Source organism: Coregonus lavaretus, assembly GCF_964263955.1.
Source record: "Coregonus lavaretus genome assembly, contig: HAP1_SCAFFOLD_1501, whole genome shotgun sequence".
Classification (NCBI taxonomy): Eukaryota; Metazoa; Chordata; class Actinopteri; order Salmoniformes; family Salmonidae; genus Coregonus; species Coregonus lavaretus.
Genome location: NW_028157117.1, coordinates 58,542 through 70,000, shown reverse-complemented (window position 1 = coordinate 70,000; position 11,459 = coordinate 58,542). Strand labels below are relative to the sequence as shown.

The 11,459-nt window shown below is 45.1% G+C and overlaps 1 pseudogene across 1 annotated transcript in view; it reads left to right on the top strand.

Annotated features, from left to right (window-relative positions):
• The window catches only part of LOC311125794, a 29,416-nt pseudogene extending 19,434 nt beyond the window's left edge, over positions 1 to 9,982 (top strand). Inside the window, exons 2-7 of the transcript in view lie at positions 3,324 to 3,354; positions 3,511 to 3,612; positions 3,717 to 3,971; positions 4,091 to 4,233; positions 4,433 to 4,536; positions 9,807 to 9,982. The product of the transcript in view is annotated as an uncharacterized misc_RNA (transcript). The remainder of the gene's footprint in view (positions 1 to 3,323; positions 3,355 to 3,510; positions 3,613 to 3,716; positions 3,972 to 4,090; positions 4,234 to 4,432; positions 4,537 to 9,806) is intronic.
• Positions 9,983 to 11,459: the final 1,477 nt, after the last annotated feature.

Below are 11,459 nucleotides of genomic sequence, written 5' to 3'. Positions count from 1 at the left end.
ATAAGGTTTTTGGTCCAAATGACTGCACTATATAATAAATAGGGTGCCATTTGGGATGCATTCTAGGAGCTTCTCTTCTCTTTCTTTCAGCCCGCTCTAATGAAGAGTTAGAGGACAAGCATGGCTGGAGGGAGTTTACACCATGTTCCTCACACCAGTTCATTTCAATCCATGACACTTCAGGAGAACGGTAGAGAATCTGAATGTAGCCCCAGTGTGTACCCCAGTGTAGTCTGCTGAGGGGAGAACGGCTCATTATAATGGCTGGAATGGAGCCAATGGAATGGTATCAACCACATGGGGGACTACTAAGCTATATGGAATTGTTTTAAGAAGGTCGTACCGATAATCATTTTGCTTTTTGATTTCAAATTTTCAAGGAAGTTTGTTCTGAAGTGTCTGTCCTATATCTGAGAGATATAAGCAAGATCAGGAAACATTTGTTATTTATTTTTACATGTTCAGTGCATTCGGAAAGTATTCAGACCCCTTCACTTTACATCCTTATTCTAAAATTGATTTAATTATATATTTGTTTCATCAATCTACACACAATACCCCATAATGACAAAGCAAAAACATGTTTTTAGATATCTTTGCAAATGTATTAAAAATGAACAAAAAACAGAAATACCTTATTTACATAAGTAGTATGACCCTTTGCTATGAGACTTGAAATTGAGCTCAGGTGCATCCTGTTTCCATTGATCATCCTTGAGATGTATCTACAACTTGATAGAAGTCCACCTGTTGTAAACTCAGTTGACTGGACATGATTTGGAAAGGCACACACCTGTCTATATAAGGTCCCACAGTTGAGAGTTCATGTCAGAGCAAAGACCAAGCCGTGAGGTCGAAGGAATTGTCCGTAGAGCTCCGAGACAGGATTGTGTCGAGGCTCGGATCTGGGGAAGGGTACCAAAACATTCTACAGCATTGAAGGTCCCCAAGAACACAGTGGCCTCCATCATTCTTAAATGGAATAATTTTTGAACAACCAAGACTCTTCCTAGAGCTTGCAGCCCAGCCAAATTGAGCAATCGGGGGAGAAGGGCCTTGGTCAGGGAGGTGACCAAGAATCTGATGGTCACTCTGACAGAGCTCCAGAGTTCCTTGGTGGAGCTGGGAGAACCTGCAGCACTCCACCAATCAGGCCTTTATGGTAGAGTGGCCAGACGGAAGCTACTCCTCAGTTAAAGGCATATGACAGCGCACTTTGAGTTTGCCAAAAGGCACCTAAAGGACTCTCAGACCATGAGAAACAAGATTCTCTGGTCTGATGAAACCAAGATTGAACTATTTGGCCTGAATGCCAAGCGCCACGTCCAGAGGAAACCAGGCACCGCTCATCATCTGGCCAATACCATCCCTACGGTGAAACATTGTGGTGGAAGCATCATGCCGTAGGGATATTTTTCAGTGGCAGAGACTGGGAGACTAGTCAGGATCGAGGGAAAGATGTTAGTTATAATGTTGATGGTCATGCTGAATGGTTAAGTGATGATGTCTATTAGTTATCATGTTGATGGTCATGCTGAATGGTTAAGTGATGATGTCTAGTAGTTATCATGTTGATGGTCATGTTGAATGGTTAAGTGATGATGTCTAGTAGTTATCATGTGGATGGTCATGATGAATGGTTAAGTGATGATGTCTAGTAGTTATCATGTTGATGGTCATGCTGAATGGTTAAGTGATGATGGCTAGTAGTTATAATGTTGATGGTCATGATGAATTGTTAAGTGATAATGTCTAGTAGTTATAATGTTGATGGTCATGCTGAATGCTTAAGTGATGATGTCTAGTAGTTATAATGTTGATGGTCATGCTGAATGGTTAAGTGATGATGGCTAGTAGTTATAATGTTGATGGTCATGCTGAATGGTTAAGTGATGATGTCTAGAGCAGGAGAGAAAAAAAATACAAGATTTAGAGGAGAGTATGTACATGTAATGTAAAATGTTATTTATTTAAATAAACTTGTTAAACATGTTTTCATATTAAATTATTAACATATATCGCTATTATACTTACAAGAATAACAAATGGACATATTAATAAAACAGCAGCAATATCATTTAACGAGGTCTATCAGCCTGAATGTGATTAGATACTGATAACAGTGTGACCTGCAGTTGGACACAGACAGAGGGCTGAACAGTACTGAGAGGACACACACACACTGCATGCCACACGCAGGCACACACACATACACAAACACACACGCATATACACACTCACACACACACACACACACACACACACACACACACACACACACACACACACACACACACACACATAAAGTTCCCCTTTTTAACGTCCAATAAAGATGCAGACATATATTTCCCCCACCACTTCTGAATAACTCCTCACACTGATGTCACAAAGAGACAGCATACATAGAAAAAAAGGTCCCTATATGGCCATCGATGGCTGGTCACAGAGTACAAGCCATAACGTGACCTCCTTATGAAGGCTGGGATGTCAAAGCCTCAGTAATGCTCTAAGATCTATGTGGAAATTCAGAGGGTCCAATTTTGTATCTGCTAAAATAGATGATCACTTCAATTATATCTTGAATCATTTAAAACAGATGGGAAACAACCATGTATAGATTAGAAACTAAGGCTGGTGTAAGTCACGTGGTAGCCAGTGTTGTGTTGATTTGACAGTTTCCCCATTCACTGTGGTTGACTGATAAAGAGTTTCACTACCATAAGTCACACAGAGGCAGGACAGTCAGGGAGAAGACAGGTGCAGACGTACATTAGAGCTGAGGTTAGAAGTAGAAGTTACTGTATTTGACCACAAGTGTGTTAAGATGTCAGAGGGAGTCTATGAAAACTCTAATGGATTCATAGACTATGAGCCTGATGCAATGAATAACATGGACATTGACGACCAATTATATGGCAACGTAAAAGCGTTTGTAGTGTCGAGTTAATGTTGCTAATTATGCTGTGATGACCAAGGAGGACCCGCTGACGCTGTATTTTCATCATAAGGTTTATTCATAACAAAGGGTTACAGCGTCGATTTACAGCGTCGATTTACAGATACCTGCAGATACCCGGAGAATAATCGCCCAATCTCTAATATGATTATTCTGACCTCTTTTGTCCCAACTGTGGTATATATGCTATGTAATCTGATATGGGTGTTCCCCTACAGACCAATCCCAGGAGTCCACACACCAGACTTCCTCTGTTCTATGGTGTGTCACCATAAAACTACTCCCTCTAACACTGAATAAACCTCCTCTCAGGTTCCACTTGAAAACATTAGCAAAGTCATAATTCATCATACACTACACGTTCAAGCCCAGTCCAAGAGATGGAGTTGTTGCTTCAGGTAAGATTGCACGCACGCGCACGCACACACACACAAATTAAACACACACATTACAGGTGAGATTACCCTGTAGTACTGTAGCTTTATTTATCCCAATTATGGATTATGCAGTAAAACACATTACCAAAGTTCTTACTTGAATAATTTGTGATACAGCTAATGTTCAGTGGTGGAAGAGACCCTCTGGAGTTGCTGCAGTGTGTCTGGGGCTGCTGTGTGTTCTCCTACTGGCTGGGATCATAGGCCTGTCTGTCTACTGTAAGTTTAGTATGTTGTCACTGAGACTTAATTAGCTTACTTAATCATACTTAATCATCAATGGTGTGGTAGTTACATGTTTGATTAACTTTTCCCTTTTACAGATGGAGTCATTGGTCATCACGACTCAATAGAGAGAGACCAGCTACAGGCCAGTTACAGCTTTCTGACCAGAGAGAGAGACCAGCTACAGGCCAGTTACAACAACCTGACTGAAGAGAGAGACCAGCTACAGACCAGTTACAACAACCTGACTGAAGAGAGAGACCAGCTACAGAACAGTTACACCACCCTGACTGAAGAGAGAGACCAGCTACAGAGTGAGAGAGATTTTTTTAGCGGGAGGCTTTCCAATTGAAGTGAGTACACCTACAGTAATACATTATTATTAATCCCACACACTTTATCATGTGTCTGTATTCTTTCATTAAGTGTCCAGTGTGATAAGTTGAAGAAAATGCATGTTTTCATCTTGTAGAACAAACCTGTCCTGAAGGCTGGCAGAAGTTTGAATCCAGTTGGTACTTCCTTTCTACTGAGACTAAAGCCTGGAAGGAGAGCAGAGAGGACTGTCTGGAGAGAGGAGTAGACCTGGTGATCATAAACAGTGATAAGGAACAGGTGAGAGAGAGAGAGAGAGAGAGAGAGAGAGAGAGAGAGAGAGAGAGAGAGAGAGAGAGAGAGAGAGAGAGAGAGAGAGAGAGAGAGAGAGAGAGAGAGAGAGAGAGAGAGAGAGAGAGAGAGAGAGAGAGAGAGATGGGTGTGCAGGGGGTAGATATGATCAAACATATAGATAAATATTTATCTTTGTCAACAACAGGAGTTTGTCTTCAACCTCAGCAATGGAGTCTGGATTGGTCTGACTGAGTCTGTTACTGAGGGGACCTGGAGATGGGTGGACGGCACCCCACTGACCACCCCAAGGTAAAACACTACTGCTCTAATAACACTGACCACAGTATAAGGACTAGGACTGATTCTCTGTTATTCATACTGTAGGTCTTCCATACCCAACTGGTGGACCAACACTGACAACAGAGTAAGAGATGATAACTACTCTGACAATAAGGCTCCAATATTCAGTCCATTCAACCTTTATCTATACAGGTTATTGTCATTGATGGCAGCAGTCAACAAAGTTGAATTTAATCAGAAACATTTCTGTATATTATTTAGGATTGTGATGTTCTAACAGTGATATCTGTGTCACACCCTGGCTCTGGGGACTCTATATGTTGAGCCAGGGTGTGTAGATTCTATGTGTTTGAGTTCTGTGTTGTAGTTCTATGTGTTCTATTTCTATGTTGGCCAGTGTGGTTCTCAATCAGAGGCAACGAGTGTCAGCTGTGGCTGGTTGTCTCTGATTGGGAACCACATTTAAACTGCCAGTTTACCCACAGTAGTTGTGGGATCTTGTTCCGTTTGGTTTGTTCCGTGTTGGTTGTGTTTAACCTAGGACGTCACGTCATCGTTTATTGTTTTGTTCGTATTATCACTAAAGATAATAAAGTATGTTCTCTCATAACGCTGCGCCTTGGTCTACTCCGTTCAACGATCGTGACAGAAGATCCCACCATACCAGGACCAAGCAGCGTGTCAAGGAGCGTGGGAGCAGATAATGGACAGGCAGGGGTCCTGGACCTGGGAGGAAATCCAGGCCGGGATGGATCGCCGTCCATGGAAGGAGACGGTAGAGGCGCGACGAAGAGAGGAGCAACGGCGTCAACAGTGTCGTCGTCGGACGGACGAGAGGCAACCCCCAAAAACATTTTTGGGGGGGCACACGGCATGGGCGACGGGGCAGCAGGAGGCAGCTACAGGGCGTATTAGGAGGTTAGGTGAGGAGGCCACCAGGTTAAGGGGGCTATTGGTGCAGAGGGAGCAGGAGTTAGTGGTGCAGAGGGTGGAGCTACTGGAGGCGATAAGGGAGAAGGTGAGAGTAGAGGCACGGCGAGAGGAACTGTGTAGGCAGCTGAGGGAGCGGAGGGTTATGACGAAACCCAGTCCCGCTCCTCACACCAAGCAAGTGGTGTGCGTCACCAGTCCGGTCCGGCCTGTTCCTGCTCCCCGCACTAAGTTGATGGTGCGCGTCGCCAGCCCGGCCCGGCCTGTTCCTGCCCCTCGCACCAAGCCTACGGTGCGCGTCGCCAGCCCGGCCCGGCCTGTTCCTGCTCCCCGCAACAAGCCAATGGTGCGCGTCGCCAGCCCGGCCCGGCCTGTTCCTGCCCCTCGCACCAAGCCTACGGTGCGCGTCGCCAGCCCGGCCCGGCCTGTTCCTGCTCCCCGCACCAAGCTAATGGTGCGCGTCGCCAGCCCGGCCCGCCCTGTTCCTGCTCCCCGCACCAAGCTAATGGTGCGCGTCGCCAGCCCGGCCCGGCCTGTTCCTGCTCCCCGCACCAAGCTAATGTTGCGCGTCGCCAGCCCGGCCCGGCCTGTTCCTGCCACTCGCACCAAGCCTACGGTGTGCGTCGCCAGCCTGGCCCGGCCTGTTCCTGCCACTCGCACCAAGCCTACGGTGCGCGTCGCCAGCCCGGCCCGGCCTGTTCCTGCCACTCGCACCAAGCCTACTGTGTGCGTCGCCAGCCCGGCCCGGCCTGTTCCTGCCACTCGCACCAAGCCTACGGTGTGCATCGCCAGCCTGGCCCGGCCTGTTCCTGCCACTCGCACCAAGCCTACGGTGCGCGTCGCCAGCCCGGCCCGGCCTGTTCCTGCCACTCGCACCAAGCCAGGGGTGCGAGTCGTCAGCCCGGTGCGGCACGTTCCTGCTCCACGCACCAAGCCAGGGGTGTGAGTCGTCAGCCCGGTACGGCCCGTTCCTGCTCCACGCACCAAGCCAGGGGTGCGCATCGTCAGCCCGGTACGGCCCGTTCCTGCTCCACACACCAAGCCAGGGGTGAGCGTCGTCAGCCCGGTCCGGCCCGTTGCTGCTCCACGCACCAAGCCAGGGGTGTGCATCGTCAGCCCGGTCCGGCCCGTTCCTGCTCCACGCACCAAGCCAGGGGTGCGCATCGTCAGCCCGGTCCAGCCCGTTCCTGCTCCACGCACCAAGCTAGGGGTGCGCATCGTCAGCCCGGTCCGGCCCGTTGCTGCTCCACGCACCAAGCCAGGGGTGCGCATCGTCAGCCCGGTCCGGCCCGTTACTGCTCCACGCACCAAGGCAGGGGTGCGCGTCGTCAGTCCGGCACAACCCGTGCCTGGGTCACCGGTGCCTGGTCAGGTACCGGTCAGCTGCTCCACACCGGAGCTTAAGCAATCCGCTCCTACGATGTCCAGTCCAGCTCCAGCCAGCGGGGCCAGACCGGACCAGGGGCGCTACGGGGGGATTATTGGAGGGTGGTGGGCAAGCCCGGAGCCGGAACCGCCTCCGAGGAGGAATGCCCACCCAGCCCTCCCCTGTTTGGTTTATGTTGAGGCGCTGTCGCAGTCCGCGCCTTTGGGGGGGGGGGGGGGGGTACTGTCACACCCTGGCTCTGGGGACTCTATATGCTGAGCCAGGGTGTGTAGATTCTATGTGTTTGAGTTCTGTGTTGTAGTTCTATGTGTTCTATTTCTATGTTGGCCAGTGTGGTTCTCAATCAGAGGCAACGAGTGTCAGCTGTGGCTGGTTGTCTCTGATTAGGAACAACATTTAAACTGCCAGTTTACCCACAGTAGTTGTGGGATCTTGTTCCGTTTGGTTTGTTCTGTGTTGGTTGTGTTTAACCTAGGACGTCACGTCATCGTTTATTGTTTTGTTCGTATTATCACTAAAGATAATAAAGTATGTTCGCTCATAACGCTGCGCCTTGGTCTACTCCGTTCAACGATCGTGACAATCTGACTGTTTTTAACCCTGTAGGTATTGGTATTAACTATGATATCTGACTGTTTTTAACCCTACCCAACCTCAATATCCACTTGGAGAAGGTTGTAGTGTCATATCTATTGTATGGACATTATAATGACCCATGTTTGTAGTCCTGGACCTCCTGAACATGTTGATGTATATTTGGGAGTAAACAGAGGGTCCAAATCAGTAGAAAGGTGAAAGGAAGGGGGAGTTCTGGAAACTCCCTGAATTATCTTGGGGCTGTTACATATGATATTTAATATATGTTAACAGCTAGACTTTGTTCTCCACTTCCCCTCTATTATCTATATCTTCCTGGTATGATAGTGTCCTGTCCATCATCACAAATAGCAAGTGCCATTCCCTGGGCAGGAGGACTGTGTTGAGATATACTCTGGACAAGATGACCATGTAGAGACATGGAATGATTTATATTGTGCAGCAGAAAATGGTTTAACAATAACCACTGTAATAATCTCTCTCACACACACATGCACACAAATACGGACATAAGTATTCATATTGTTCTATTTTTTGTATTAGCATAGCCACAACTACCCATGTCATTTTGTTGATAATTGAGATAGAGCCTTAGTGTCAGAGAGACATAAAGGAGGAAGAAGAACATTAAGAGAATGAGGAAGAGAGAAAAAATAAGACAAATAATAGTTGTGTTTAGATTTAGAGGAGAGGATGTAGACATACTGTACTCTGGAAAATGACTCTTCATTATTTTATTAGAAACATGTCATATGATTTGCCATAGGCTTATGCTTCGTACAAAAAAAAAGTTGGACCAATTATTAACATATGCTTATCACATTAATAATAAGAATAACAAAGTCACATATTAATAAATAAAGATTGGATACTTAAGATAGTGTGACCTGGACACACACAGAGGGCAGAACAGTACTGAGAGGGCACACACACACGCACGCACGCACGCACGCACGCACGCACACACACACACACACACACACACACACACACACACACACACACACACACACACACACACACACACACACACACACACACACACACACACACACACACACACACACACATACACACACACACAAAAAAAACGATGCTAATGACGGTGAGAATGACTCCCAACCTTCACTGTACAAGGGACAACGTGTAGGGACAACAGTTTTTAACCCTGTAGGTACTGGTATTAACTGTTATATCTGACTGTTTCTAACCTTGTAGGTATTGGTATTAACCATGATATCTGACTGATTTTAACCCTGTAGGTACTGGTATTAACCATGATATCTGACTGTTTTTAACCCTGTAGGTACTGGTATTAACCATGATATCTGACTGTTTTTAACCCTGTAGGTACTGGTATTAACCATGTTATCTGACTGTTTTTTAACCCTGTAGGTACTGGTATTAACCATGATATCTGACTGTTTTTTAACCCTGTAGGTACTGGTATTAACCATGATATCTGACTGTTTTTAACCCTGTAGGTACTGGTATTAACCATGATATCTGACTGTTTTTAACCCTGTAGGTACTGGTATTAACCATGATATCTGACTGTTTTTAACCCTGTAGGTACTGGTATTAACCATGATATCTGACTGTTTTTTAACCCTGTAGGTACTGGTATTAACCATGATATCTGACTGTTTTTAACCCTGTAGGTACTGGTATTAACCATGATATCTGACTGTTTTTTAACCCTGTAGGTACTGGTATTAACCATGATATCTGACTGTTTTTAACCATGTAGGTACTGGAGTAATCATGATATCTGATTGTTTTTAACCCTGTAGGTACTGGTATTAACCATGATATCTGACAGTTTTTAACCCTGTAGGTACTGGTATTAACCATGATATCTGACTGTTTTTAACCCTGTAGGTACTGGTATTAACCATGATATTTGACAGTTTTTAACCCTGTAGGTACTGGTATTAACCATGATATCTGACTGTTTTTAACCCTGTAGGTACTGGTATTAACCATGATATCTGACTGTTTTTAACCCTGTAGGTACTGGTATTAACCATGATATCTGACAGTTTTTAACCCTGTAGGTACTGGTATTAACCATGATATCTGACTGTTTTTAACCCTGTAGGTACTGGTATTATCCATGATATCTGACTGTTTTTAACCCTGTAGGTACTGGTATTAACCATGATATCTGACTGTTTTTAACCCTGTAGGTACTGGTATTAACCATGATATCTGACTGTTTTTAACCCTGTAGGTACTGGTATTAACCATGATATCTGACTGTTTTTAACCCTGTAGGTACTGGTATTAACCATGATATCTGACTGTTTTTAACCCTGTAGGTACTGGTATTAACCATGATATCTGACAGTTTTTAACCCTGTAGGTACTGGTATAAACCACAGCCTGATAATGGTGGTGGCAATCCAGAATATGGTGAGGAGGACTGTGTTGAGATACGTAAAGATCAGCGTCCTCTGGAGGCCTGGAATGACAAGTCATGTGACAGGAAACACAACTGGATTTGTGAGAAAGTGGTTTAACATCACCATGACAACATACTGTAACAATACAGTAGCATACAGTGCACACACCTTCCTCTTTCATTCTCTCTCTCTCTCTCTCTCTCTCTCTCTCTCTCTCTCTCTCTCTCTCTCTCTCTCTCTTTCTCTCTCTCACACACTCTCTTTTTCTCAAACCCACACACACACACTCATGCAAACGCACCTATCGTTCTATTTCTTTGTGGTATCGTATTAATAAAATTCCTACTTAATTTCTGTTTGTAACTTCCTGTGTCACAGTAGTTATGTTTCACTCGTTATCAGGTTCAACATGAAGTTAGTACATTTTACCTTGTGCATACACATAATTTCTTATTCAAATATATCCTACAGATATTTACATGCTCAATTTAGGTCTGGTGCGAACATTCTCAACAGTACCAAGCCACAATTACATACACTGTATAGGAGTTGACTGTATCACCAGTCAATTAGTGAAGAAGAGATATCAAAGGGTATCAAAGGATGTTACTTAATAATCTTTGACAGTCAGTCTTTGTAGTCAAGTTACATATAAGCACAATATCAAATTCTCATATTTGACTGTTGTTCCTCTATATCGGTCCCAAAAGAGTGAAGTTAAGTGGATCTTTTCAGTCGTTCAACCAGCTGTCACTCAAAATCTCCTCGACCAATCATTCATTAAGAGAGAGGGCGGCAGGTAGCCTAGCGGTTAAGATTGTTTGGCCAGTAACCGAAAGGTTGCTGGTTCGAATTCCCGAGCCGACTATGTGAAAAATCTGTCTCTGCCCTTGAGCAAGGCACTTAACCCTAATTGCTCCGGTAGGTTTCTCTGGATAAGAGCGTCTGCTAAATGACTCAAATGTAAATGTAAATGTTGAGGTGAGCCCCGGCGGTTACTGTTGTCATCTGATCTTCACTTGTTAACCCTACCCACCCTCAATATCCACTTGGAGAAGGTTGTAGTGTTAAATCTATTGTATGGACTGTCACTCCCTGACTCAGGGGACTCTTATATGTTGATTCAGGGTGTGGATTTTCTATGTTGTTTTTTCTATGTTTGTGATCTAGGTGTTGTAGATCTATGTTGGCCGGTGTGGTTACCAATCAGAGGCAGCTGTCGCTCGTTGTCTCTGATTGGGGACAATACTTAAGCAGCCTATTGGCACTGTCATGTTGTGGGATCTTGTTCCGTGTTAAAGGCTTGTTTTGTGTGTAGCCTTAGGACTTCACGTTTCGTTTGGTTTATTGTTTTGTCGTGTGTTTATCAGTTAAATAAACATGTACGCATTTCACGCTGCGCCTTGGTCTGACCCGTCCTTAAACGTCCGTGACATGGACATTATAATGGCCCATGTTTGTAGTCCTGGACCTCCTGAACATATTAATGTATATTTGGGAGTAAACAGAGGGTCCAAATCAGCAGAAAGGTGAAAGGAAGGGGGAGTTCTGGAAACTCCCTGAATTTTCTTGGGGCTGTTACATATGATATTTAATATATGTTAACAGCTAGA